At 35.1% G+C, this 26,087-nt stretch overlaps 1 long non-coding RNA gene across 8 annotated transcripts in view; it reads right to left on the minus strand.

The window, feature by feature from the left end:
- LOC119257267 (uncharacterized) overlaps positions 1 to 12,901 on the minus strand; it is a 422,247-nt gene extending 409,346 nt beyond the window's left edge. For 5 of the 8 annotated variants that reach the window (XR_008553802.1, XR_008553795.1, XR_008553800.1 and 2 more), the window contains exons 1-2: positions 12,844 to 12,881; positions 12,013 to 12,297 (exon numbers count right to left, since the gene is read on the minus strand). This is a non-coding gene — a long non-coding RNA (uncharacterized LOC119257267). Of the gene's footprint in view, positions 1 to 12,012; positions 12,298 to 12,520; positions 12,780 to 12,843 lie in introns of those variants that run through there. The other 3 variants (XR_008553798.1, XR_008553799.1, XR_008553797.1) reach the window with 3 other exon arrangements.
- Between the last annotated feature and the right edge of the window lie 13,186 nt (positions 12,902 to 26,087).

Raw genomic sequence — 26,087 nt, forward strand, 5'->3', positions numbered from 1 at the left:
TTTTTCTCAAAGTTTCATAGGTAATCCAAATATATGCTTAAATATTGGACTCAAGATTAATTGAAACTATTAGAACAAAGATTTGATCTACTGCCATCTAGTGGAGATTTTATTTGTATTTATTTATTAAATGCTGACAAAAAAACGAAAACAAAATAGTCTCATTTAAGATGCTATGGAACTTAGGTGATTATTTTCTCCAGTGGCTTCTGACTCATGTTGCTGAGGCTGTTACCAAGACACCTTGGGCACTAGCTGAAGTGTGAAAGGGTAAGACTCTGAGGTCCCTCCTGTCATGACAAAAAACAGCACTTACAATCTTATCTGTTCTATATTTTGAACTTCTGAATTGATTTTTTTTTGAAGAAAGGATTCCAGTTCTAAAAATGAAAAGTAATCTTGGAAGATATCCTTTGGCCCCATGTTTCATTGTATAAAAACCGTACACCAACAAACATTGGTCTTTCCAATGTCACATAAATGACTAGTGGCAGTTAGTAAAAGAATAAGGTCTTTTGATTTCTATCCTCTTTCAGATAACTGTAGGGGTAAGTTCAGGTCCAGTAAACTGTGTATCTAGAACTCCTTTTCAATAGCACAAAGAGTTTACAGTAAGTCTTCACTTAAGATCCTCAATAAGTTCTTGGAAACTGTGACCTTAAGTGAAACAACACATTAATGAAACAATTTTAAAATAGGCTAAGTGATATAAACAAAACTAATTTCCCAGGGCATACTTTTTAATCACAAAAGCATCACCAAATTTCTAAATAAAGACCACGGCACTTCTACAGATAAACAGTAATTTGTATTCATTCATTCATTCATTTATTCATTTTCTAAGCCACTTGCTCCAGTTCTAGGTCATGGGATTCCAGAAACTATCTTGGCAGCTGAAGGTGTAAGACAGGACCCAATCCTTCCATTGCAGGACACAAACACATGAACACACACATACTCATAGTAGAACAACTTAGATGCTACAATGAACCTGATGTGCACATTTGGGGATGGGAGAGACAGCCACAGTCCCTGGAGAAAGCCTATGCAGACATGGGGAGTATGTGCAAACTCCACAGAGACAGTGGTCCCTGAGGGAATTGATTTTCTTCTTTCACTAACATTATAATAAAAGAACATTGAAATTTTCTTCAAGATCCTCTATTAAAAACAGATTATTTCCTTGATCCTAATTTAAAATAACTTGAGTCTACTAGATCCCTTTCACCATAAGAAACATGAGGTGGAATATAATCTCAAAATAATGAATGATATGAAATTGTGGCTATATTAGTTATGCTATATCAAATACACCTTAGCATTAGTCCAGAACTCCCTAAAAATAATGATAAAAACATTGCTGGTAAGGGGTATAGCTTCTAATTTCCCTTAGATTTAATTTTAGAGGTGACAGATATCACAAATCATTTAATACAATTATACTTTTAAAATTATTTTATGTTTATACAACATAAAACTATTCATTCTCTAAGAGTACAGAGAATAGATACTGCTTGTCCCAAGTTAGCTTGAGTGTTTCTCCAGCCTCCTGACCTCCTTTTCAGTGACAGGATGGATGAGTGAGAGATAAAGAGGAAACAGGTTTATGGGAGGTGGTGGTTATTGTTTTGTTGGTCTGTTTGCTTAGGATGGGTGATAGTTGGGCATCTTTAGTGCTGAGAGGGAAGAGTTGATTGAAAGAAAGATGATGGTAAATGAGAAAGGATCATCAATGGAGCAAATTCCTTGAGGATTTAAGAAAAATATAATCCAGAATGCATCTGGCGAGAAGCAAGATAGTATGTTCACATTTGTATTAGCCTTGTCAGTTTGATATATCTGACCTGAATTTACCACAAAATAAATATTTTTATCAAATGATGTTGAGGTATTTATATATACTTCTACATTTATCCTGTATCATCTCATTACAATTTGTAAATTTGTATTAAAAATCTACTTTTTATAAGTATTTTTAAGGTAATTCCTCCTTTATTTTTTAAAGTCAGATATACATTCCTCATATGATATCACATAATATTATGCTTGAGTGTTTAAAAGCAATATATAAAATTGCTTACAGAGTAAAACTATAATATTACTCAAAAGATGATGTGTATCTTTTAAAATAATTTTGTAACCATGGTAACACATAGTCAGAGATTTTATTTTTTCTTCCATATCTAGCCTGGATTTTTCAAATTTATATTACATTAAATATTACTTTTATAATCAGAATATTTTAAAGCAAGTTTTTACAAAATCGTGTTTCTTTTTCTGAGTCTGCCACAAACCACTCTGTGAACCTGGGTACAAGTACCATTTATTTTCCACACTTCCTGTGTACATTGAAAAAATAAGAGAATTAAACTCTAAATGGTTCTGATTTTATGATACAATTGTTCTCATTTCAAATAAGTATGCTTTGGTATATAAATGACTGATTTATTGATTCAAACTCATAACATAATTCATTTAAATTCTAAAATATTCATGGTCTTTTTGAAAAGTGAAATGACAAGAAAATGTGCTAAGAAAAGTGTCACAGTGCATTGTAAAAGATGACTTATATTTCTTGGTAGAAATGGCAATAATCTCTCCTTCTCAAGGAGGAAAGATAAAACATTCCAAAGACAAACGAAGACATAAGTTTCCCATGCCATATACTCGATGACCAGAACATAGGAAAAATATCAAGATTATTCGGAATTTGTTTTTCTATGCTTCTTTTTAAATTGTAACAAAAATGTGCAAAACTGGCACCATCAACTATATGAGGGCCAAAGATGTCACCTAAACTACTGAGCTTCGAGAAAAAGAAGGCACATAGTAGAAATTCATGCTATAAAATTAGCCTATATCAAGGAATATTCTTAAGAAAATACTGGGTTTAAAATAAAACCTTCATTTTGTCAAAGCAACTCATATATCAGAGCAAAAACTCATCAGTATAAATTAATGATTATATATTACTGATTATATATTGATTATATATTGTTGATTAATGATTATATATTGTTACCTCTAATGAGCCTCTAGAAGAAAAGCTCCCTACAAGCATGGGACTTCATCTATTTGCTTTATCAGTGTGTTCTTCAGTACTTGTAGTAAAGATGGACTCATAGATCATGCTTCACGTACATTTGTTGAATGAATTAATATTCTGAACTCTTCCTGCTATTAGTGTACACTAGAGTGCTAATGAAATATGATGTTCAAATGAAGGAGCTTAATTCAGCAATTACACACTGAGTGTCTAACACATGTCAACAAAATTACCTACTTTCAAAATCAAAACTCAGTTTGCAAGATCTGCAAAGAACAAATAATCTTATGAAGACAAAAGATCAGAATAGTTGTTGTTAGAAATATAATTTTTCAATAAAATCTAGGACTTATAGGGTGGACTCATAATTTCTAATCTAAAAAAGGTCAATATGGAAAATGAAACAAAACCTCCTCAATAATTACTGTTGGAGATCAGGCATTAATTAAAAACATCCTTGTAGAAACAGGGTATATAAGCTCTTTATCAGACTCCATGCTGAAGTTTATACCAAGTGAAAAGCTATGTTTCTACAATGGTAAAAACCCAGTCAGTCAATTCTAGAAAATCAGTTATTAAATAATGAAGGTAAAAAGTCATTACTTTTAATGACCTTGTAAAATCTGAGACCATTGGTAGGAAGGAAATGGCAAAGTTTAACTCCACTGTAAAATATGTAGCTTTTAAAGAATGAAAAGCTAAATAGGTTCTAATGCACAAGGATACGCTTATCTAGGCTATTTTTGTGAAGAAGCTTAACAGAATGTTAGTGAATTTCTGTTCAGAAAAGAAAAGGGGAGCAGGGGCTTATGAAAAGACATTAATATATGAGAATGTTTTCTTACTTGTACAGTTGAAGCTATAAGCTGCCTACAAGATATTGAGCCAAACTTCATTTAATCAATGTCCTCATTAAAGACACCATGAAAAAAACATGGATAGTGCTTGAAGGAAGAGGGAACTGTCTGTTGGGGTAACAGTTAATCATCTCTGTACTTTGCTCAGCTGAATGTGGCTGGGAGACACAAAATAGATAAGAAAGGGGAACAGACAGTTGCTTTGAGAATCTGGCCATCTGTCCACATGACCAATTGGGGGCCATGGAGAATTCCAGAAAATGCAGAAACTGGGCAAACAGAATAAGGCAAGACACTGTCTGTGTGTAATGTCCACCAAACTTGATGTCCCAGCAGAGACCAACTCCCCCAGCTGTGAAAAGCTGGTGAAACAGGTTATAAAGGAGAACCCTGAACCATTTGTAGGCCCTGACGACCTCTTGGGACTTGCCTGCTGGCTTCTCAGCAGTGTAGACAATAAAGCCTACTCTTTCTGTTCTCTGCTCTGATTCTGGTGAATTCTTTAACCCCCGCGCCTCGAATATCACCCCAATATCAGACTGCCACAGTAATAAGTCTTCATAGAGAAGATGAAATTATAAAACATTACAAAATTGTCACAAAGAAGTACAAATATGATGATATATAGAGCATATTTTATCTTCACCCAAATGTTCTCCTGACAAATATTAAAGTTGCATCTAAAAATCTGTTTGCCTTTGAACATCCCTCTGCCTCAGTCAGGGATACCCTGCTTGACTCTCTTCTCTACCCAAATATGGTAAAGAGAAGAAGGGAGAAAATAATGGGAGAGAGAGAGATTCTTGTTCCTCTTTTAAAAATGCAACTATCTTTATTCTCTGTGATTCCAGGTTAAGGTAATCTGATTTAATTCATTTGCAATTCAAATTAATGGGGGTTTTCATTTGAAATGTAAATAAAAGCAAACTTATTTTCTATTCTCTAGAATATATAATAGTAAAGGTTTTTTCCTCAGAGGATGGCATGTTATTGCAATCATATTGCTCGTATTGACATTTAAACACACACAGGCTTTATACAGAAGAGAGGAAACCTAACATTACTCCACAGGTCCTCTCATGTTAACCCACACAAATTATCTTTCCTGGTCATCAGTATAACTACCCCTATTTTATAATAGGAAAAGTGAGGTTTAGAGAAGTCACATGAGGTTCTAACCTAGGTCTTCTGATTAGAATTTCTTTGATTTCTGAGTATAATGGAAATTGCTATAGGAAAGTCCATGTATATCAATTATCTGATTCATGAGCATTTGACACTTAGACTGTGGGTTAAGCTTCTGTAAAGAATGCCACTGAGTAGGTCATTCTAGGGTATTATGGCTTGAATTAATAGCTTTCCTAAGAGCTCTGAAAAATCAAAATAAGTGGTTTCATGCATTTTTGCATATGTTAGGACATTTGTTTGCTCTGATATGCCCAATCAGTAAGGGAGAAAATTAGTAGAATCAATAATAAAGATTATTAGTTGTCTATAATTGTAAAAACAAACCAATTTCACTAAAAGATTATACAGTCTTTTATAAACTTTTAAAGTGAAATCAATGCTTATGAGAGAAAATAGCTATCACAATAGTTTGAAACACTAACTGCAGAGGTAATATTGAATTAATAAAGTACTTACAGAGCATGAACACACCTCTGTTATAACATTGAACTACCTTGTGTTAATAATTATTTATATGGCACACCACACTACGTTCTGGCATTCAAAGAATAGAGACCATGAATTTAATCATCTGTTTATGACCATTCTTTGGAAAAAATGCATAGAATTCTCACAATCTTTTAAAATGTGTTCTATTATACAGATGAGAAAACTGAGGCACAGAGAAGTCACATAACTTGTCCAAGTTTATGTCTGTAGCAAGCACTGGATCTATTCAGACACTGGCATTTGGCTAAAGATTTCCGGGCCCCACTGACTTTTATACTGGCCCATAGAGTTAGGGATATTCAGCTAGCAACTGACAAAGTTTTTTAGTATTAGCTCTGGTTTTCATTATGTTAAAATAAACAATCTGAAAATAAACACTGTAAAAACTTTACCAGTGATGTATTTTCTTAACAGAGTCAGAAGAATAAAGAAACTGCTACAATGACCTTAATTCTTACTCACAAATAGAAAATTGTTAGTAACATTAAAGTAAAGGTATCTTGGGAGGAAAAAAAAGGTGAATCTCCAAACAAAGAGGAGGATTTCAGGCAAGCAAAATCTCAACGTGACCCTGAAAACTGCTAGTGAGTCTTTCCACCAAGTAAATGGGCCTATTGTTTTCAGAGCACAGAGTCCTACTTCTCTTGCCATTATTAGACCCTAAGGAATTTATCTTGAGTTCTAGGTGTCAGAATTTATAAAGGTACACAATAAAATGGTATAAACTCAAATGAGAATCGTAAGACTCAAAACTATTGTTTTCCTAGCTATTTTGCTGTAAATTATGCAATAATTCTCAATATTTTATCTCCATATAGTACTGTATATTGATAAATAGCATTTCCATAATAAACATCAGCAACAATGTTGAAGCTAGATTTTATTGTCTGTACAGTTTCCAGCATTTGGTAAGTGCATGATGTGGCTGTGAAAGAAACAATATGAAAAGTGAGGGAGAAACTGGATAATGGCTCATTCCAGAAAGGAAGAAACTATCCACAATTCTGCATTTTTCTTTGACTCCATAAAACTAATTCTCCTAAATTTAACAGTTGCTGACTATGCCCCTTAGTCTTTACCACTAGATAAAAATTAGAAAATCTAGAAAAAGGCAGAATCCTCATTATTATCTGGTTGTAGCTGCAGGAGTTTGCTCCACTAGCTTCCCATGGATTGCAGTGGGTATATGAGATGTGAAACCAAGAGTGCAAACACTGAGATACCTTAAGTTTCTGAATAGTCAAGATCTTGGCAGACCGCTAAGTGACCTTCTGCAACTGTCAAATCAATAAGCTTTAATTTTCTTATAAAATAGGTGACATATTTAATAGCAATATATCTGGAGGAAAGAGGAAATGGAAACATTTAGTTGAATAATCATTTCTGGTAATTCTGACTTACAAAGAGGTTTTAATAATATCATAAACTTACATTCATCTAGTACTTTCATATTTGGAAATTACTTCCAGACACATTACCCAAAGTGATCTGAATGGTTGCATAAACACAAAAATATAAGGAAAACATTAATCTAGATGTACTAATTAGGTCTATAACTTTTGTAAGTCATTCATAAAATACAAAGATGAAAATATATATTCACATCTAAAATTATTGTACCAGATAAACTTTTTATAGATGTAAAATATGAAAAACCTGTTATGACAGCTAAATAGCAAAATCATATATATATTGATTATCTACTTCTAGTGCAATGATTAAGAATATGAAATCTTAATTCAAAACTTCAGTTTGATTTGAATTTTGATGTTTATTAGTCATGTGACTTTGTCAAGTTGCTTAATCTTTCCAAAACTCAGTTTTCTCCTCTGTAGAATGACAATAATACCAAAGGATTCATGAGAAGTAATGAAATATAGAGTGCATAATGCATAGAGTATGGCATGGTATACAATGCATTCCCAGTGAGTATTAGCCATGAGTCCATGTCCTTTTGTTTTTCTTCTTATCTAAGCAAGCGATTATGATGCAATGCCACTCACTAACAGTAGGACGTGATATAATCAATGTCACGAAAATGCAGGTTCCCCTCACTATCTGAAAGTAAAAGTAGAGTGTTCCTCGAAACCTGTCATAAGCTAAAATGGGATAAAATAAAGACACAATTACAATTTTTTTATATAGAAATAGTTTTGAGCATTCCTAGACCCAAAAACTAACCTATAAAATCATACCAAATAACACATCCAACGTAAAATAACACCAACACACAGTAAAAACAGGAACTATAGGTAAGTAAATAGACTTTATAAATTACTTTTCTGAAAAGTAGCTTGGCAGGACCACTCCCACTGTTCCAGTGCACAGTGCCTCTAGGACAGTTGCTGAAAATCACACACCAAAGGCTAGTTTCATTTTTCACCTTTTGTTGTGAAAGCAAAATTTTTCTTTGGATTTTTCTGGTAAGCAAAAACTGGAACTAAAACTTTGATAAATGTGAAGTGGCATAAATCAAGCTTTCAACAAGCTGAGGATACCTGTACCTATCAAGGTCCAAAATGTACTTGATATTGCTCTTTTTATTAAGCATGTTTTAAGGGGTTAATAGACAAAATGCTAGAATATTTTAATCTTTACAGTCAGTTTCCTTTACCACTTTATAAATGATTATCACAAATCTCAATTTTATTGTATAAGCAATAAATATTTAGCTCCAATATTTGCCCCCACTTTCCAGATTCAAGAGTTAATTTAGAATAAGATTCAAATGATGATATAAAAACTGTCAACATAAAGGGCAATGCTCCATGATCTTTATCTTATCACTGCTTAAGTAAGCTTAGAAAAGGCACAATAATACTCTGACACAAACGGATCTCGGTTACCATGTCTCAAACCTTGAGGTAAGACTTTACTTAAGATGTTTCACATTTACTCAGGTACTCTGAGCTTTGAAGTAGAATTTCTAGAGAGAAGAAACTGCATCGACTTACTGAAGTTATTGTTTTTGAGAAACATTGGTTCCCTGAAAAGGTACAGTTTGTCCCCCTAGTATGTTCAAGTTTCAGAATTCTATTTTACGTAACTATAAAATTGTACAATCTTACCTGGGTGATTTTAAAAGTGCAGATTATTCCGCAGAGTGGAAAGAATACTGAAGCCTTTCTGAATTCTGGGTGCCAATCCCAGCTGTCCCAGAAACTTGATAGAATATGCTTTTAGGCAAGATATTTTTCCTTTCTAAGACTTTTATAAAACCTAAACTTTAGCTGATTTCCATTGCTACAATTTCTGTTTTCCCAGTTATAAAAAAGTAAAAATGCATATATTATTTAATTACTTCATCGTTTCATAGCATGTACTGGGCAGTTTAAAATAGAATGTATAATCTCTAAACACAATTTGCAAACATATTAACAAGAATATCATTGTTTGCAGAGAAATCAATCTCCACTGAGCACTTGTATAGTTGCTAAAATGATAAACTCAGATAAGAAACATAAAATCAACCATATTTTGTCACAATGTTATCATATGAAATAAAATATAGAAATACACCAAAAGATTATAATGTAAGTTTGTTGATTAAAATATATCTCAATTATAACACTAGGAATAAAATGAAGGAGCCCATATTTCCTGATTTATTAAGTTTTGTATGCATTTCAGCATCCAACATTAATAGCTTACCACTTCCAAGTGTTTAATTCTCCCATATTATTAACAGAGAGCTTGGTACTATAATTTGTTTATCATGGCAGTTTTGCAATTAATCTAATTCCACTTAATTTATTTTTAAGTTTTAAAACACCAAGCTGTCAGTCTAATTCCATATTTGATAAATAAGAGAATTTACAACTTCCTACAACTGGTTAATTTAAGAAAAATAATGCAGCAATTGTGGATTTTGAGCTTGATAGTGAAGGACCAGTGAAAGGAAAGGCATGAGCTTGAGATGGCAAAACTGACATCAGCTGGTATGTGGTGGTAATAGTTGGCAACAATAGTAAACTCTGGAACCTATAAACCTTCCCTGTACAATTTACAATGCACTTTTAACTCATGAATTAAAACATTGATTTAAAACTTAGAAACATAATCCATTACTCTTCCAGCTGGAAGTGGAGGGTGAATTCAACATGATCTCCCTCCCCCAAGGGGCTTTGATTCTGGTGGCAAAGTTATGCATTGACCATATAGCAACGCCACACACACAATAATGAATGCACAGAGAGAATGATGGGGAAGTGAGAGATTCTGGCCATGATGTTTGAAAAGATTTCACAGAAGGGGAACATCTAACCTAGTCCTGGAAATAAAGAAGGATTTCAAAGGTGAAAAAATATGGGGTAAGGGGACAGGAAGCCCCACAGAGAAACTATCTTTGTGCTGACAGTACATTTTACATTCACAGATTAGGAAAAACAGAGGAAAGATGTGATCTCATCAGATCATAGCAAGAGAAAGAATCAGAGCCATTCCTTAAACTTGAACCTCCTGGGGAAACAGCTCCTGCTTTTTACGCTGCTGCCTCTCCCAGGTTAGCCGAGGTTGCTCTGTGCTGGCAACCATCACGGTCGCCCATCCACCCCTCCATGTTGCCACACCCTCTACCAGACCTTGCTAGGATTCGGAGAAAAACACCGTTTCCCCCCACGTCTTCATACAACACATTACATGTCAGCTTCTCCGAAACCAAATGCGCACAACTCAGCCTATTTGGGGGCCCTCTCCTCGCCATGCTCCATCATTTCAAAGGAATGGGAGTCTGCACTTTCGCTCCATGGCACACTTAATAATATAGTGACCCCTCCTTTAAACCTTCCTTTTTTCTACTTCAGTTTTGTCAAGTGTTCCCCATTCCAAGAAATCGTAATTCAGAATGTGAGGGAGGTTGCGGATTTTTGGCTCAGGAGGTCGTGCAGATGTTATTCCTTAAGGAAGACGATCGTGATTGCCTATGTGAGTAATGGCTGTGAGTCGGCTAGGAGCCAAAAGTTCTCTTACAGCAGAATGTATAAACCATTCTCCTACTGAAAGAAGGCCCCCAGTAGGATAATATATTATTACACATGATTCAAATTACAGGATCTGCAGCAGGGGAGCTCATGACTGATGCAGGACAGTCGCCCCCTGAATACTGATGATGGGATGATGGAATGCCTCATGAATTAAAAGGGCCGTGGTTTAGGGTCTAAATCCTTCATATGCTTTAAAAAGTGTCTATGCCTATCATTGTGCTCTTTAAGCTTCTTAAACGAATCGTGCACTGTTATGAAACCCTTGTCGATGTTTTTAAAATCCCATGTCTTGGAATAATTATATTCAAAATATTCTTTTTTAAAAAAAAACAATGAAACGTCACCTTTTCTACTAGAAAATGATATCCCTTTCACGCCAATAGGCAATAAAGATATGGCTTAAGAAGAATCGCATTTAAATGTGACCCAGTTCCCATTCTTTGGGATTCTAGGAAGCAGCCCGAAAATCTTCACATGCCCCTTGTTCCAGCCTTTTAAAGTTATCTATAGCACAATTTAGTTCCTCACTAACAAACTAAATACAAACATACCAGACAAAACTGTGTTTCCAAAGATTTTCTGCTGATAAATGAACTCATTTGTGAATATTACTGCATCCAGTCTATTTTGCTTATTTAACAAACCAATACATTTGCTAAAGGCATCACACTGGGAATGGAGATCAGGCATTTTATAGAAACACTAAGGCAGATGTGCAATATTACGCATTCTGAAAACCAAACTGTTCTGAAATAATATGTAAGCCTGTCCCTTAACTTCTTTTCAAGCTGGTTTCTTGTATTCAGTTTTTCTAGTAAATGGATGCAAATCAGGTGCATTGTGCTGAGATGGGAAGAGAGAGATTTGTCCAGAAATGACCTCAGTTCTATTCATTAATAAAATGGCATGTTGGCTGAGAGCAGTGAAGAATGAAATATAACAAGAGTGAACTTTCCTGTGTGACAGATGCACATAAGTGCTTTTTGGATAAAACACTGTATGTAAAATGGCCACTGCAACATAAAATCTGGAAACATTAAAGGAAGTTCCAAGATGCAGATTGCTTGGAAAAAATTGCAATCTCCCAAGCAATGCACCCCCTTATTCTCTATTACCTTGTACAATTCTGAATGTCGACTTGCAGAAAGCATGCTATTCATAAGTGAGGAGAAAGGTCACATAAAATAAACAAAGAAAGAGAAGATAATTTTGCAAGTCCAAAACAAAATAGAATTATACCCAGAATCACTTTCAGTGACAGCAGACACCACTTGGAGGGGAGGAGGTAAAAGCTATCAGAGAAAATGTAGCCACATTTTTGCAAAGCAGTTTAAATTATGCCAGCAGAATAATTAATGGAAGGACCTAATATGGGGAGGGGGGGTAACAGGAAAGGGGGAAGCTATGTTAAACAAAGTTCATTACTGCATGATGTAAATGAGTTTCTCACCAGTGATGTCACTGATTGGCTGAGCTGCAGAGCTGGCTTCGAGCATGGCCGGATTGGCTGCTAGCTGTTCTGGTGCCTGCCTGTTTGGGCAGCGGTTGAACCAGATACTTTCTGTCTCTCTTGTTGTCGTTTGAAGCAAATCTTGTTCAGCCCAGCTGTGTCTCCATAGTAGTGGCACCCTAAGAGAGAGTCTCCCTCCTGCTTCCCACAGCTCGTCTGTGAGGCGGTCGCTGCTGTGAAATACCAGTGCTTGGCACCAAGCCCAGACAGCATTCTCAGATCCATCTATAACACACACATACAAAAAGAAAAATAAAAAAAAGCAGTTCTTGCATCTGAATTGCATCCTAAGGAGGATTAAGAAGGCTTCTATTGCTACTGATTTGTGTCTTTGCAATTTGATGGCTAAAATAGTTTTTGAAATACAGTATCCTCTCATCTGCAGTAGAACACCATTGGTTAAAATTGGTTAAAAAAGATAGGGGGAACCCCCCTCTCCCATGTTTACCTTGATTACAGAAAAATATTTCTTCATTTCCCTCCCAGGTACCGTAACTGATGTTTTTGGTCCCCTACCAGAATATAAACTCTCACCAGATTTCTAATTATATCCGAGTCATTATTTTCAGGTTAAGACAAGGGATCTTAATTAGCATTCATTTTTAGCTATGCGAAATGAGACAGGGCATGAAACAGAAACGATCTATGGAGAGGCAGAAAGAGAGAAAGAAAAAAAATCTGTGCAGCTTTTACAGTTGAGCTGACACCCCCTCCTTCCCCGCTCTCCCTCCACCCCCCTTGCAAAAAAGAATGCAGTCATATGAACTTTACCAGACAATGGAGTACCTACAGGCTCTCCCCTAGACAAGTCCTTTATAACCAGCCAGTGCTATGTGCTGCAGACAGTGGCCAATCGGCAGCCTCCTTTCTGCAGCAGGGACACAATAGGTGCATTGGCCACACTGTCCTCCTAGCCCCTGACAGCAGTTCAGGTTCATTTATTGTACACTGGAAGGCACATATGTCTTTAATATTCACTGTGAAATTATCAGTGAGGCTGCCTTTATTTCACCATAATTACATCAACCTAATTACCGCGCATGAGCTGCAGTAAGTAGCACTGCTTGCAGAGTGGCGCATAGGCATGCATGTCGTAAAAATATGCATGAACATGCTTGCTTATTCCAATAATAAAATGCTCCAATTATTTCCTTCCCCAAACTCAATACTTCCCCCAGAATCTTTCAACGGACATAGTTATCATTTTTCCCCTACCAGAGAAGAGAGAGAGAGAAAGAAAGAGAGAGATTGTATTATGTATGTGTAGATAAACACATATGTGCATATGCATAATTTAAATATTGCGTTAGTCACTTATTAGGGTGAGGTATTGGAGTGGAACCTAGTCAGCAAATAAAAGGGTATTGAAGACCTAAGGCATTTTCCCCTGAACACTGGGCATCAAAGTGAAGTAATAGGTGATTGTGCATCATTACCACAGCCATGCATAGATGCCGGTTTATTAAGAATGCAACAATTGTGAGCATCTACCTATGTCTCATTTATATTTTTCTATATTACACCATTATAGCATGTCTTGCAACACTGACTCAAAGTTTTCGAAAAATGAAATCTTTCCTGTATTATTCAAACAGAGTTGGGTACAGTCTGCAGTGGGAACCGCCCGCTAATTTTTTTTATGCACGTAGCATTTACATATTCATGAAGAGAATGGCTGTTATGACCGCTGATTCTGCAGCAGGAGATGAAAAGGCAGGATCCAGCATACAGAGTGTATTAATTTCTAGGAGGAGAATGGCAGCATAGACTGAACAGGAAGAGAAGCTGTTTGGAGGTTTCTTAGGGGCTTACCTTCTTGTATAATAATGGATCTGGGTAGACAACCTACCAAAAAGTGTGTAAGTATAAACACTTTAGAAAGTAAAACCGATTTGCATTGTTCATGGCCGTTCAGCCACACTGTAAAGAAATAAGCATTTTAAAATGGAGATTTCTGTTTTGCGTCTTTGCAGGTAAATAAAATGGCATTTTGTTTTATGGCTATTTAAGATAGCATCAAAATGGGGTGTGATCAACAGTTCAGTATTTTTTCAATATTTTACAATGTACACATTTTTTATTCCAAATCAGAATGATAAACTTTAAGCATTGATTATTTCCTAAGGTGCAGCTTCACCATTGTTTACATATTTATTTTAAGTTATAGCTCATGATTATCTAAGAAACTCCTCATTACAATAGGAATAGGACAAATAATAACTCATCTAAATCCATATATATATATATAATACACAATTCACACACACCAGGAAAAACAAATCCCTAAATGTTATTTTATCAATTCTTACCCATCCTCTTTCTATAAATACTTTCAAAGCTTGTATAAATGTATTTGAGTTGATTTTACAGGCATGATTTTTTTTGAAGCAGTTGTTCTATCTATACTTTAAAAAAATCAAGTTTTGAGAGGAGGAATAAGTATCTCAAATTCCTACCTAGACCACTAAAAGACTACAAGGTTTCATTATTTAAAAAACACAAATAATGTAAGGATTCACTATACCTATATTCTTGAAATTCTAAAAACATCGAAATCAAAACACCTGATATCAAAGATGTAAATTAATTACTTGAGATCTAATGTAAGATGCTTTTCATCTAGATAATGTAGAAAATGTTCAGGAAAAAAAATCTAAGAAGCTAATTGCCTCACCTTGTTTATGGTTTTCCAATCAAAGACCAGTTTTTCAAATTCAAGAATATCACAGATATTTTACAGTTAATCTAATTAAGAAATATAGAACTCCTCCTGTTTTTTCCTCTACCTCCTTACCCCCTTTTCCCTCTCTCTCTAACACACACACACACATACACACACACACACAAATACACACACACAGAAATGCACATATATACAATCATGTCTGTGCTTTCATTTTGATAAGAATGTGGAATGCTTTTACTAGTCATTTCAATTCTTTGATTTGATACTGCACCAAAAAAAAGCTTTAAAAATCAAAGTGATAACACTTAATTACTTTTAGTCCATTTTGCTAAGTAAAATTCAAAGAGAAGACAAACTCATAATATCACACACACTTAGATCCTATTAACACGTAGAATGCACTCAAAAATTCGCTGTTATAGAAACAATTCTGCTGAATACATTAATACCATAACAAAATATGAAAGTGATCCATATCTGACCCACTTAAACAGGATTCTAAACAAATGAACAATAAATTTAAAGAGGCCTTCCTTATGTACTAAACTTCATTTATCCTGCAAGTTTGGCTTCCTGCTTCCCACTATAATACCAAGTTTGAATGATTAGATACAATTGAAAATAAAGTTACATGTTTGTAGTATTTGAGTATTAGGCTTCACTGTTCTCCTCACACCCCAAGTAAAAAATGAGATTTTAATATATTATTCAAACCAAAATAATTTTGCAATAAAATCTTATTTGGAAACATTTTGCTAAAGAGCTTAGTCTTAAGCCATATCTTAGGAACAGAAACCATTAATTTGAGACATGATAGCCAAAGAAAATTTGCAACTAGTTAGTATATTGACACCCATCCTGCTGCCATGATTTATTAAAAGTCCAGTTTTGATCTGGACTTTTAATCAGGATATTCTTAATTGGTTGAGTTTTACTATAGATATAGAATTTATGGTCTCTTCCCATAAGATCAAAGACTTGCATTTATAAGATAACTGTGTGGAGAATATGAGTGCCATCTGTGTTCCCAGAATGGAAGCAAACTACTTTATAAAGATCAAATGCATAACCTTAGACTTATCACAATGATCTCACCAAAAGAGTCAACTCAGCACAAATTGGCTGTAAGAATGTGAAATAGCAGCCAATCACATTAACTTTATAAATAATACAATGCTCCCTATATGTGGAGCCAACTTGGAGAGAGATGCAAAAATAATAAATTACAAAACAACTTGTCACTCGCTGACCTGTCTCATTCTTTTTAAATATTTTAAGTCATTTTACTAAGTCTAGAAAATATTCATAGTGTAATCAATATTGAGAAACCACTGTTTATGTCTCTGTCTACAAATAACAAGCATCCAGATGACCAAAAAAACAGCGTTACTCATCGGAATAGCTCCAAATATCCAGCTGCTTTTGTGTCCACAAATTCACTGTTTAAAATTTCACTATGTTTAGAATTCCACACAAGCAATGTTTGAACTCTTGATAATCATTATCTTTATGGGATGTGAGAAATCTAGAATTTTTAAAGGTGCCACTTTTGAATCATTTTTGGATCACAAATGTTTCTAAAGGAAACTTTTTAGAACACTGCTATGATTGACCTCATTTATACTGATCTCAAAAAGATTAGCCGCTTATCCCCTGAAGAATAAAAAGACTCAGTTTTTAAAACTCATTTCTCAGTTTTTAAAACTCATTTTTCTTGCAGAGTTCCTGGTTGTTTTAATTAGGATTATTTGTTAAAGGTGCACTTCATGAAAATAACATAATAAATCATGACAATGAAATACCCAATGAAAAAGAAAAACTTCAAGCAGATTAATCACCTAAAGGGAAATATTCTGTTAGAGGGAAAAACATAAGCCACAGGTTTCAGCAACTGTTAACATGATGCTATATGATTACTCTTATTTGTTCTTCTACACACAAGGGATAACAGAAAACTTGTAATGAAAATGTTTGATCTGAAAAGTCACTAAGCATATAAAATTATCTCATTGTCATTGGGTAATGATTTTCATCTAAGTCAAAACTGTTTTTAACATCCAAGATGAATCAGAAAAAAATTCTAACTCCAGTCATGAGATAAAATCCAGAATTATCTTAAACAGAGATTGCTAAATCTGTACTTAATAAGAAAGTTATCAGATTGTATCTCATAATCTGCATGAAGTAAATATTTATCCAAATTACAGCACAAATATGGAAAGGAAATATGCTTTCATCTTTTTAAAGGTGATCTAATTTTCTTCACATGCCTATCCCATTGGGTTGTTGGGAGTGAAGATGGGAAATCTAATTTGCAAATTAATTATCTCATTCTTTTATGGTTTCAATAGTTTCTCCTGAGTTATTCCCTGTGTGGTGATACAATAATGGCCCTCAAAAAGTTCACATCCCAATCCCCAGAATCTTTGGATGTGTTACCTTACAAGGCAAAGGGAAATTAAAGTCGCTAATAGGGTTAAGATTGCTAATCAACCGATTTTGAAGTAGGGATATTTTTCTAGATTATCTGCATGGGTTCAAAGTAATCAAAAGAGTTCTTATAAATGGAAGGGGGGAGGCAGATGAGTGTCAGGAGAAAGATGTGACCACAGAAAAATAATATATTTGTGTGACATTAAGCCACTGACTTTGTTGTAATTGGTTACACTAGCAATAGGAAACCGATGAACACTTTCTTTTGAGTAAATGAAGGTTTTATATTCAATCTCCTACTCCAAAATGGTGGGGAAGAGATGGATTCTGAGACCTTGTGGTTTAGAGGAATGAAATGTGAGTTGATGGTTGCTTCTTTGAATGTGTGTCTGTCTGGTCTCTGGACACTTGTGTCTCTCAGGTAGGGTAATCAAGCAGTAAAGCCTGACTGAGTTCACTCAAGTAGGATAGTGATTCTACTGGGTCTGTTGGAAATGGTGTTGGCTCTCAAAGCTGCAGAGTATGAATTTTACCCCTTTCCTTGATCATCAGGCTGTGTTGCCTCTTAATTTTAGCTTCAGGCTTCTGATGGAATTTCAAGCCTTTCAACCTCACTGCATTTATTCACCAGGGCATGTGAAAATATCTGTAAACTGTATGGTCATAATGAATTGGTAGATTACTTGAAGCCCTTTATTTATTGACAACTCTCTCAGGGATTGCTAGCTCCCTCTGTCTTGTTCTGGCATGAATCTGAACATGAATCTGAGCATTCAAAGGGGATTACAATTTTCTCCGTCCTTGTTTAGTGAATCTCTGTGACTGTGGGATGACTCTGATCTTCTCCCCACCCCAAATGGAATCATCAACTTTATCCAGTGGTATATGTAATAAAAAGCCTTCTGTGGAAGCAGAGTAAGCAAAAGAGGAAAACAAACAAAGCTTTAAAAGTGGAAACAGAATGTCATTTTGAAAAGTGGATAATTGGAGACTAACCTATGAGACCCGACATAAGAAAACTAGATTCGAAGGCGGCAGTAGGTAAAGCCAAAGCTATACCAAGAAAGTTTCCAGAATCAGAAGCACCAGGCACTCAGGGGCATGAGAGTAAAGAGGCAAATACTTAAGAACATGGTTAGATGATGTTTACAAAGATGTTTACAAAATGCTTATGATTTTGTTTACAATGCCTAAATCTCTTTGTCCACTCCACATGGCAGGAATATTGCCCTCCCTCACTACAGCAATATATTAAAGATTTATTATCTAAGGAAGGTAAGACAGAGTTGACAAAGTTTAGAATGGGGTCCCCATACTCTAAAAAGAAGCTTTAAGTTAATTTATAGTCTAGATACTGAAATTGTTTCCACACATCTTCTATCCTAACTAGGTTGATTCATAAAATTCAGACCTATTTCCATCTTTTTTTGATAAATATAACAGCAATAAAAATAAAATAAATATGCAATGTAGAAATGATGATTGTTTCCATAGTACAGATTTGTTGTTGTACTATGTAAAGTGACTGCCCAGCAAGGTAATTTTTTGTCTAGCAGAGAAGCAGGATGTGGGTTTGGGACATGACTGTCATTGATGGTGCAGGTCATTCTTTCTACCACAATAAGAGGAATATGATTTTTAGCTTAGTATATGTCTGCTGGTGACAAAAGTTACATTTCATATTTCCATTCATAATTAGGTATGACTATGTTACCAAATTTTAGTTAATGCAGAATAAACTTAAGTCTTCTATGAAAATTTCAGGGCATATGGGCCTCCCTGGTGGTGCAGGCGATTGAGCGCCTTGCTGTGAAGCTGTCCGCAGCCTCTGCAGCACTGGTTCAATCCCAGCCGGTCGGCGAGGATCCCACATGGCGCTCAGACCACTCCTGTCACTCCCACTGCTCACCTCAGCAGTGTATTTCGTCAGTCTGCCTCTTCTGTTCCCTGCTCTGTCTCTGGTGAATCCTCACCCTCCCATGCATCTGGCCTATACCCCAGTTCTTGTATAAATAAATCTTAAAAAAAAGAAAAAGAAAAAGAACATTTAAGGACATATACCTGAAAGTGGTATGCAATATTCGTTCCTTTTATACTGATGTCTGGAACATCCACAGCCCCTATGGGTCAAAAAGTTAACCTTTGCAATGGAAGACACATAAGTGGAGGAAAAAGAAGGCATTTGGAACATCAAATTATGAACTGACCTCAAGACTTTAGCCTAAGAGAAAAAAAAATTTCCTGTTTTGTTTAAGCTACAATTATTTTCAGTCTGATGCTAACTAATATCTTTGCATTCATAGATTTGTATAAAACTTTTAATTAAAAAATATACATATATGTAATTGACCCTCTCTATGTAAAATATTTTCCATAACTAGAGGGATTTTATTGTGACCGCTAATGTGTTTATACCCAAGAAACCAAAGTTTGTCTCTAGACAAAATTGGATCTAGAAAGATTAGAAATAAATTTATATAATTACTTCATTTCCTTATCACTACATTCAGTAAAGCAAAATCCTAAGAAATTTATAATTTCAAAGGATTGGTGTATAGGTTAGCACCAAATATTGACCAAAGATCAATATGACTTTAGAAAACCCTTTTAAGGGTCTTTGAATAGGCCTTCTGCCTTCTTGATAAATACAAGTCTAATTTATATTTTTCATCTGAGTGCTTTAAAAGTCCTAATTAAAAAAATGCAAAAACAATATGCCAGGAATGATATATATTTATATTTTCTATTTACCTAGCAGAATTTTGAAAATATATAATACTTCTAGCATTTTGCACTCAATTACTCAATTTATGATTCATAAAAGACAAATTCTATACTTCAACATGCCAACTTAGTACACATTCATTCCCAAATAGACTTTATCAAGTATATATATCTCAATTATATGTGTGTGTGTGTGTATTTACTTACACAAAATTTCCATTAAAAATATATGGTGTGATGGGGTTCTGGTGATCCTACCCCACAATATTGCATGTTAGCATATTATTTCATCTGAATTAAAGTTACCTGAGAAACAGTATCTGCAAGAAGGACAATCTGACTCTTTTGTCCCTGAAAAGCAGGAGATAATGTCCCATGTGAAGGGTGCCCTCCCTGTACCAGAAAACAGAAAGACACCCATATCACCAAAGGCAGGGAATTTTGGTCCAAGAAGGCTGTGTAAACAAATCTTCCTATTCTCTTTTTCAAGATTTATTTATGCAGGGCCTCCCCGGTGGCGCAGCGGTTGAGCGCTGGGTTGCGAAGCTGCCTGCGGCCTTGGCGGCGCAGGTTCGATCCCCGGCTGCTCCCCGGCCACCAGAGGAGGGTCCCACATGGCGCGCAGACCTCTCCTGCCGCCCGCTGCTCCCCTCAGCAGTGTACCTTGGTCCTTCTGCCTGCTCTGCTCCCTGCTCTGGCTCTGGTGAATTCTCTCACCCTCCCGCGCTTCTGACTGTACCCAGTGCATGTATAAACAAAACAAACAAACAAATAAATAAATAAATAAAAACATGCCTCTCTAAAAAAAAAAAAGATTTATTTATGCATAGAAGAACTGGGGTACAGGCTGGGGTAGCGGCGAGGGCAGTGGGCAGTGAGAGGATTCACCAGAGACAGAGTGGGGAGCAGAACAGGTAGTTCTACTGGAATACATTGCTGAGGGGAGCAGGGGTAAGACAGGAGAGATCTGCTGAGCCAAATCTTCCTACTTTTTTACTAACCTAATAAAAAGGTTAGAAAATTTTCTTTGTCTTGTCAATTCTTTACGATTTTATTGTTTCCATATTAATAGTATAAATGCTGCCTGCTTTTGTCACTTCTTTGGGTCACCTATTTTTGTGAGCCCCATACATACTGAAATTAATTTTTTTCCTGTTAATCTGTCCTTTATTATAGGGGGGTTGTCTCATCTAAGAACCTAGAAAGGAGAAAGAAAAAGTTTTTCTCCCCTAAATACGTATTGTCCCCAAGTTAGATACATGTATCTAGTGAAATACTTTCTGCTATAAATTTATCATATTTTTACTCAGTCTACTATCACTGGAGAGGGGTGATGGCTAGCTATCACTTTCCTCATAATATTTAATTTGCATATCTGTATGTAATATGTATAATATATTTTATATATGAATATACACATATATTTGTATTTATAGGATTTGTGAATGATATATGTCTGCTTCACTACACATAAATTCTCCAAATATTAAATCCATATATTTAAAGGCAAATAACACAGAAGATGTTACTTAGGAGAAAATGTAATAAAATGTGATAATTAGCACATAGAACAATTTTCCTAATTTTTGACCACTTTGCATTTACATTATACCAGATCAAAACTGATTATAAGATGAATAATAAAGTATATATTGATAGCTTCCTACTTACAGAGAAATGATGCTCTGAAAGTTTATTTGTATGTTAATTGCTCAAAATTCAGCATATTTACCTCCCAAGATTTTATAAGAACTTCTAAGCTTTGAGCAAATTTGATAGAATTTTACAATGAATTAATGTTATCTGGATCCACTTAGATTCATTAACATTTATTATAGTCCTTTATTATATATCCCCAAATAATCAAATAATTATATTTTTCTTTAACAGGTTGCTACTCTAAGTTACATAAATTGAATTAAACTGAGAGCATGACACTAATTTACATTAATTTACTTAACATTCTCTAAGATAGGTGGAGATACTGCACTTGAGTAATATAAAACTGGGTAATAAGAGAAAGTAGAATAAGAGAAGCAATAATTTTCACCAAGCACAAACACTGTAAATACTATTAAAAAAATTTAAATGCTTTTGTTTACTTTGCCTTGATCTCATTTTCATACAGTATTAGATTATATTTCACAATTTTCATAACATTTTATTATTTTCATTTTGATGAGTAGTTAGTAACATATTGGCTGTTCTTAATAATTAATCATTCACTTGCAACATATGGGTGTTTTTCATTTCTTGTCATCATAAAATACTGCAATAGATTACTTTGTGCTGAGATTTTATACCTTTATGTACTTTTCCTTAGGTTCAGAAGTAGAATTACTATGTCATGAGAGGGAAAAAAATATTTTTATTTACCCAATTCATATTATGTTTAGTAAACACTCCACTTTTATCCACTAATAAACATCCACATTGGACCTAAGGATGCAATTAACAGCAGCAACATCTTTCTTTCTGATATTTAAGATCTGTCTCTTTCTCATTTCTACAAAAATTTTCTATTTCATACTTCTTTACAATGTGGGGGTTAGTAATCTAAAAATATAGTATGTATTTGAAGTGACAAAGAAAGTTGGGGGTAATATCTGTTGTTGCAGATGGAGATTGAAAAATAAGAATATGTCCACTCTCTGCACTGGAAATTCATCCATATGTCACAAGAGATAAATTAAGCTAACCTATACTGGATCCTAATCTGTAAGTTTCAATTTGACTTAGAGTTCATGGTCACAATCTACTAAAATTGTGGAAAATAAAAATATAGAAAAATTGAAAGTAACTTATGACAGCTTTTTAGTTGATGTTGCAGAGTGAGTGTTGTGTAAAAGGAATGAATTAAAAAGGATAGGAAATAAGTTAATGGGTGAGAAATAAAAGTGAAAAAATTATCTGGCAGATTCAATGCTAGAGATAGCAGTACCTTAACAACCGAAGTAGAGAAACATCAAAAACTGTCTTGCATTACACATTCTAAGCTGTTACAACATTATAACCTTTGCCTTTGATTGCTATTACAATATTATGCCTGTGATTAAAAATTGTGTTGTTTACACAATGGAAGTTTTCTTCCAACTCTTATTAATAAAGCATTCTGGATTCTATACACATTCATCCAATTTCAAGGTCATAAGCTTTTGAAAAATCCTTTCAGTGACTACCATCAGAAATGGAAAGCTTATTTTATAACCGACTCAGAGTCTTCCTCTATTACAGCAGCAAAAATACAGGCGTGATATAGAAACTTAACAGAAAAAATTACATTAAGCCTGGACATTGCCTATATTTGTCTAAACCCAGTCCAACATTCATAATTAGAACTCAACCAGCACTACTTAAAACCTATATATATATATTTAAAAAAAAAAAAACATTTTATGGCTACATCACATTTATGGTCTATTCATCCCCTTCTCTGTGTGCTTCATTTCCCCATTCTTAATGGAAATGCTCATCGATTACTTAATCTGGTTATGCTTTTGCTAAGTGAATTAATATGCTTAAGCATGTTGAATTGAAGGATCCCGGTTCATCTACTAAAGCTTTATATTTTTACCAGGTTGACAGATTAATTTCTAAGAAAAAAAACATTAGCTATCGTCTCCACCCTGCTATTAATCATGACATATGAAATGAAAATAATTTGAAACAGCTGGAGCGAGACTTTTCAGGGTAATACTTAAGGACTATGGCCAATGAAACATGAATCCATATTACTGTGTTGGAATAAGGTTTGCTATACAGTTTAAAGTTGGACATAACTCTTGAAGAATTGTCACGTATCACTGGAATGGAATGCACAGCAATGGAGAGGAGTTACAGTTCTTCACTGATCTTAAGCCAAGCACAGAGAAAAGACTAGAGACTTATAAGTGACTAAAAGGATAATAAAAAGACATTTGATGCACTTTAATTATAATTGTCTTTTTGCTGCAAGGCATCGCCATTTTCCTAAAATATCAAATTTTAGGTTTTATATTTGAAAACGTCTACTAGTTTAAATCCAAGTATTAGAAATACATTTTCAAATATTTAAATGATTTAGAACCAAAATTTAACTTTGGAAAAGGAAACACTGAATTCTTATATCATAGAGTTGCATATTTACAGATAAAAATACATCTGGAAGAGAGGAGGGGAAATTTATACTCCCAAAATATAAACAATGATGTAAACCAACATTTTGTCAATAAATATTTTAAAAATAATGAAATAGTTACAAAAATAAATTAATATAGCTAAGAGGGGTGGAGGGGTTGAGAGGAGTAAAGGTCAAATCAGACATTTCTGGATAACTGTGGAATTGAAAGATGAGTATACATGAGCTTGTTTATATTCTTCTACCTCATATATTTATCACCCATAAATTGGTCTTTTTAAAGAATTTCTATACCTTTACTTAAACCAATTCTACTAATAACATATGTAACTATATTGAGAGTGAAAAAAAAATTTAAAAAAAATGCTGAACATACTTGATTTTCTGACAGACAAGAAATTACTCAAGAAAGCAACACTGAAGACAGGAAAGGAAAACTAAAAAAAAAAAAAAAACCTAGAGATCAATAATCCTGGTTAGATCAGATCCCAGTCAGATATATGCACACAGGAACTAAGTCAGACTTACATGAAAGCGCTGTAAAAGAAGTACAAAATAACTAGCATACCCTCTCAAGTTCTCCCAGAATTAAATGGCTTTTCTGTCTATACTTCATCAATCTGATGCCTGAAAAACACTGTGTATTCACTGAAGCCATCCACTCTTCAGGGATTGGGCACCCCATATCCCCAGGAGGTGCCCAACTTGGACATGTGCATCTAAGGAAGAATTTTGAGTCAAAGTGTCACCTGTCCAGGAATATAAGTTCATTTGTGTGTTGAGGTTTCAAAGGAAAAGTTATTTAACTGTGAGGTGGAAGTGAGGGTTTTTGGTACTGAGTCCACAAAAAAAATCTTCTATCAACTCCAACACAGCACTGCAAAACAGACCGATGAAAGAGATTGCACTTCACAGGCAAAGTGAACGAAAACTTTTCTCAGCGAGATTGTTTCTAAGGGTTTCATGAAAGCACAAGATCTAGTGTCTACGGTTCCCATCTTGAATTTAAAACCAACTACTAGACTCTCTGCTGCTGCTGGAGGCAAATGCAGTAGCTGCCTCAGTCACACAGTGAGACAGGACAGGTAACAAATTGACCGTGAACACAGGTAATTCAATTCAGCCTTCTTGCAGTCACGGGAGAAAAATATTCAAAACTTATGTAAATAATTCCATACTCACTCCCATGACACTTATAATTCTTAGGAGACTCCCAAATGCAGAATAGTGTGATGCTATTCTGATCATGTTACTATTACAGGGCCCAAAAAGTAGAGCTTTCCTTGCTTAAGTTGAAATGGCATAAAGGGAAGAACCAATAATTTATACGGAAAATTTGGGGGGAGTTCCCAGATCTAAAAAATAGCCTACAGAATGGTGCCAAATAACACATCAAACCTAAAATGACACTAGGGTAAAGTAAAAGCAGGAATGATAAAGACACAACCTGTAAGGAGTGATCCTGGAAGTGTTAGGGGGAAAAGGATGTCCCAAAGCAAATTCCATATAGGCTTTGGGGACTCCACCCCCACCCCAGGTCAAAGCCAAAGACACTGGGAACTCCAAATCCCATCACCACCAAAGGGAAGGTGGCTGGGACCTGAGGGTGGGGTCAAGCAGCCAGGTGGATATAAAAGGCAGACACGTGGGCTTTGGGGGGACCCCATTTTGGCTCTCCACCAGCTCGCAGCGTCCGGCCAGCTCTGAGAGTGACTCTGGGTTTCCAGGTCGGCGGATCGGGTAGGACGCATTAAAGACTTTATTTCCCTATTTTCTCCCTGAGTTGTACATTTTCCTTATTTCCTTTTCTCTTGTAAATAAACCTTTTATTAACCCTTTTGCGTGTGTCTGTAGTAGAGTATTCATAAGTCCCTTTAAAGTGCGCGGGTGAGGACCCACAGCCAGGAACCCGTTTAATATCGGGGTTGCTCTATAACAGAAGAAGCGGGTCGTGCCCCGTGATGGCTGCTCTGGGCGCTGCTGCAAAGCTAACTCTAAACACCAGTTTTGCTTTCCGGCTTCTGTCGTAAAAGCGAACATCCCCTTCAGGTTTCT

This window comes from Talpa occidentalis, unplaced genomic scaffold, assembly GCF_014898055.3.
Source record: "Talpa occidentalis isolate TD23 unplaced genomic scaffold, MPIMG_talOcc4v2.1 talOcc4.4, whole genome shotgun sequence".
Classification (NCBI taxonomy): Eukaryota; Metazoa; Chordata; class Mammalia; order Eulipotyphla; family Talpidae; genus Talpa; species Talpa occidentalis.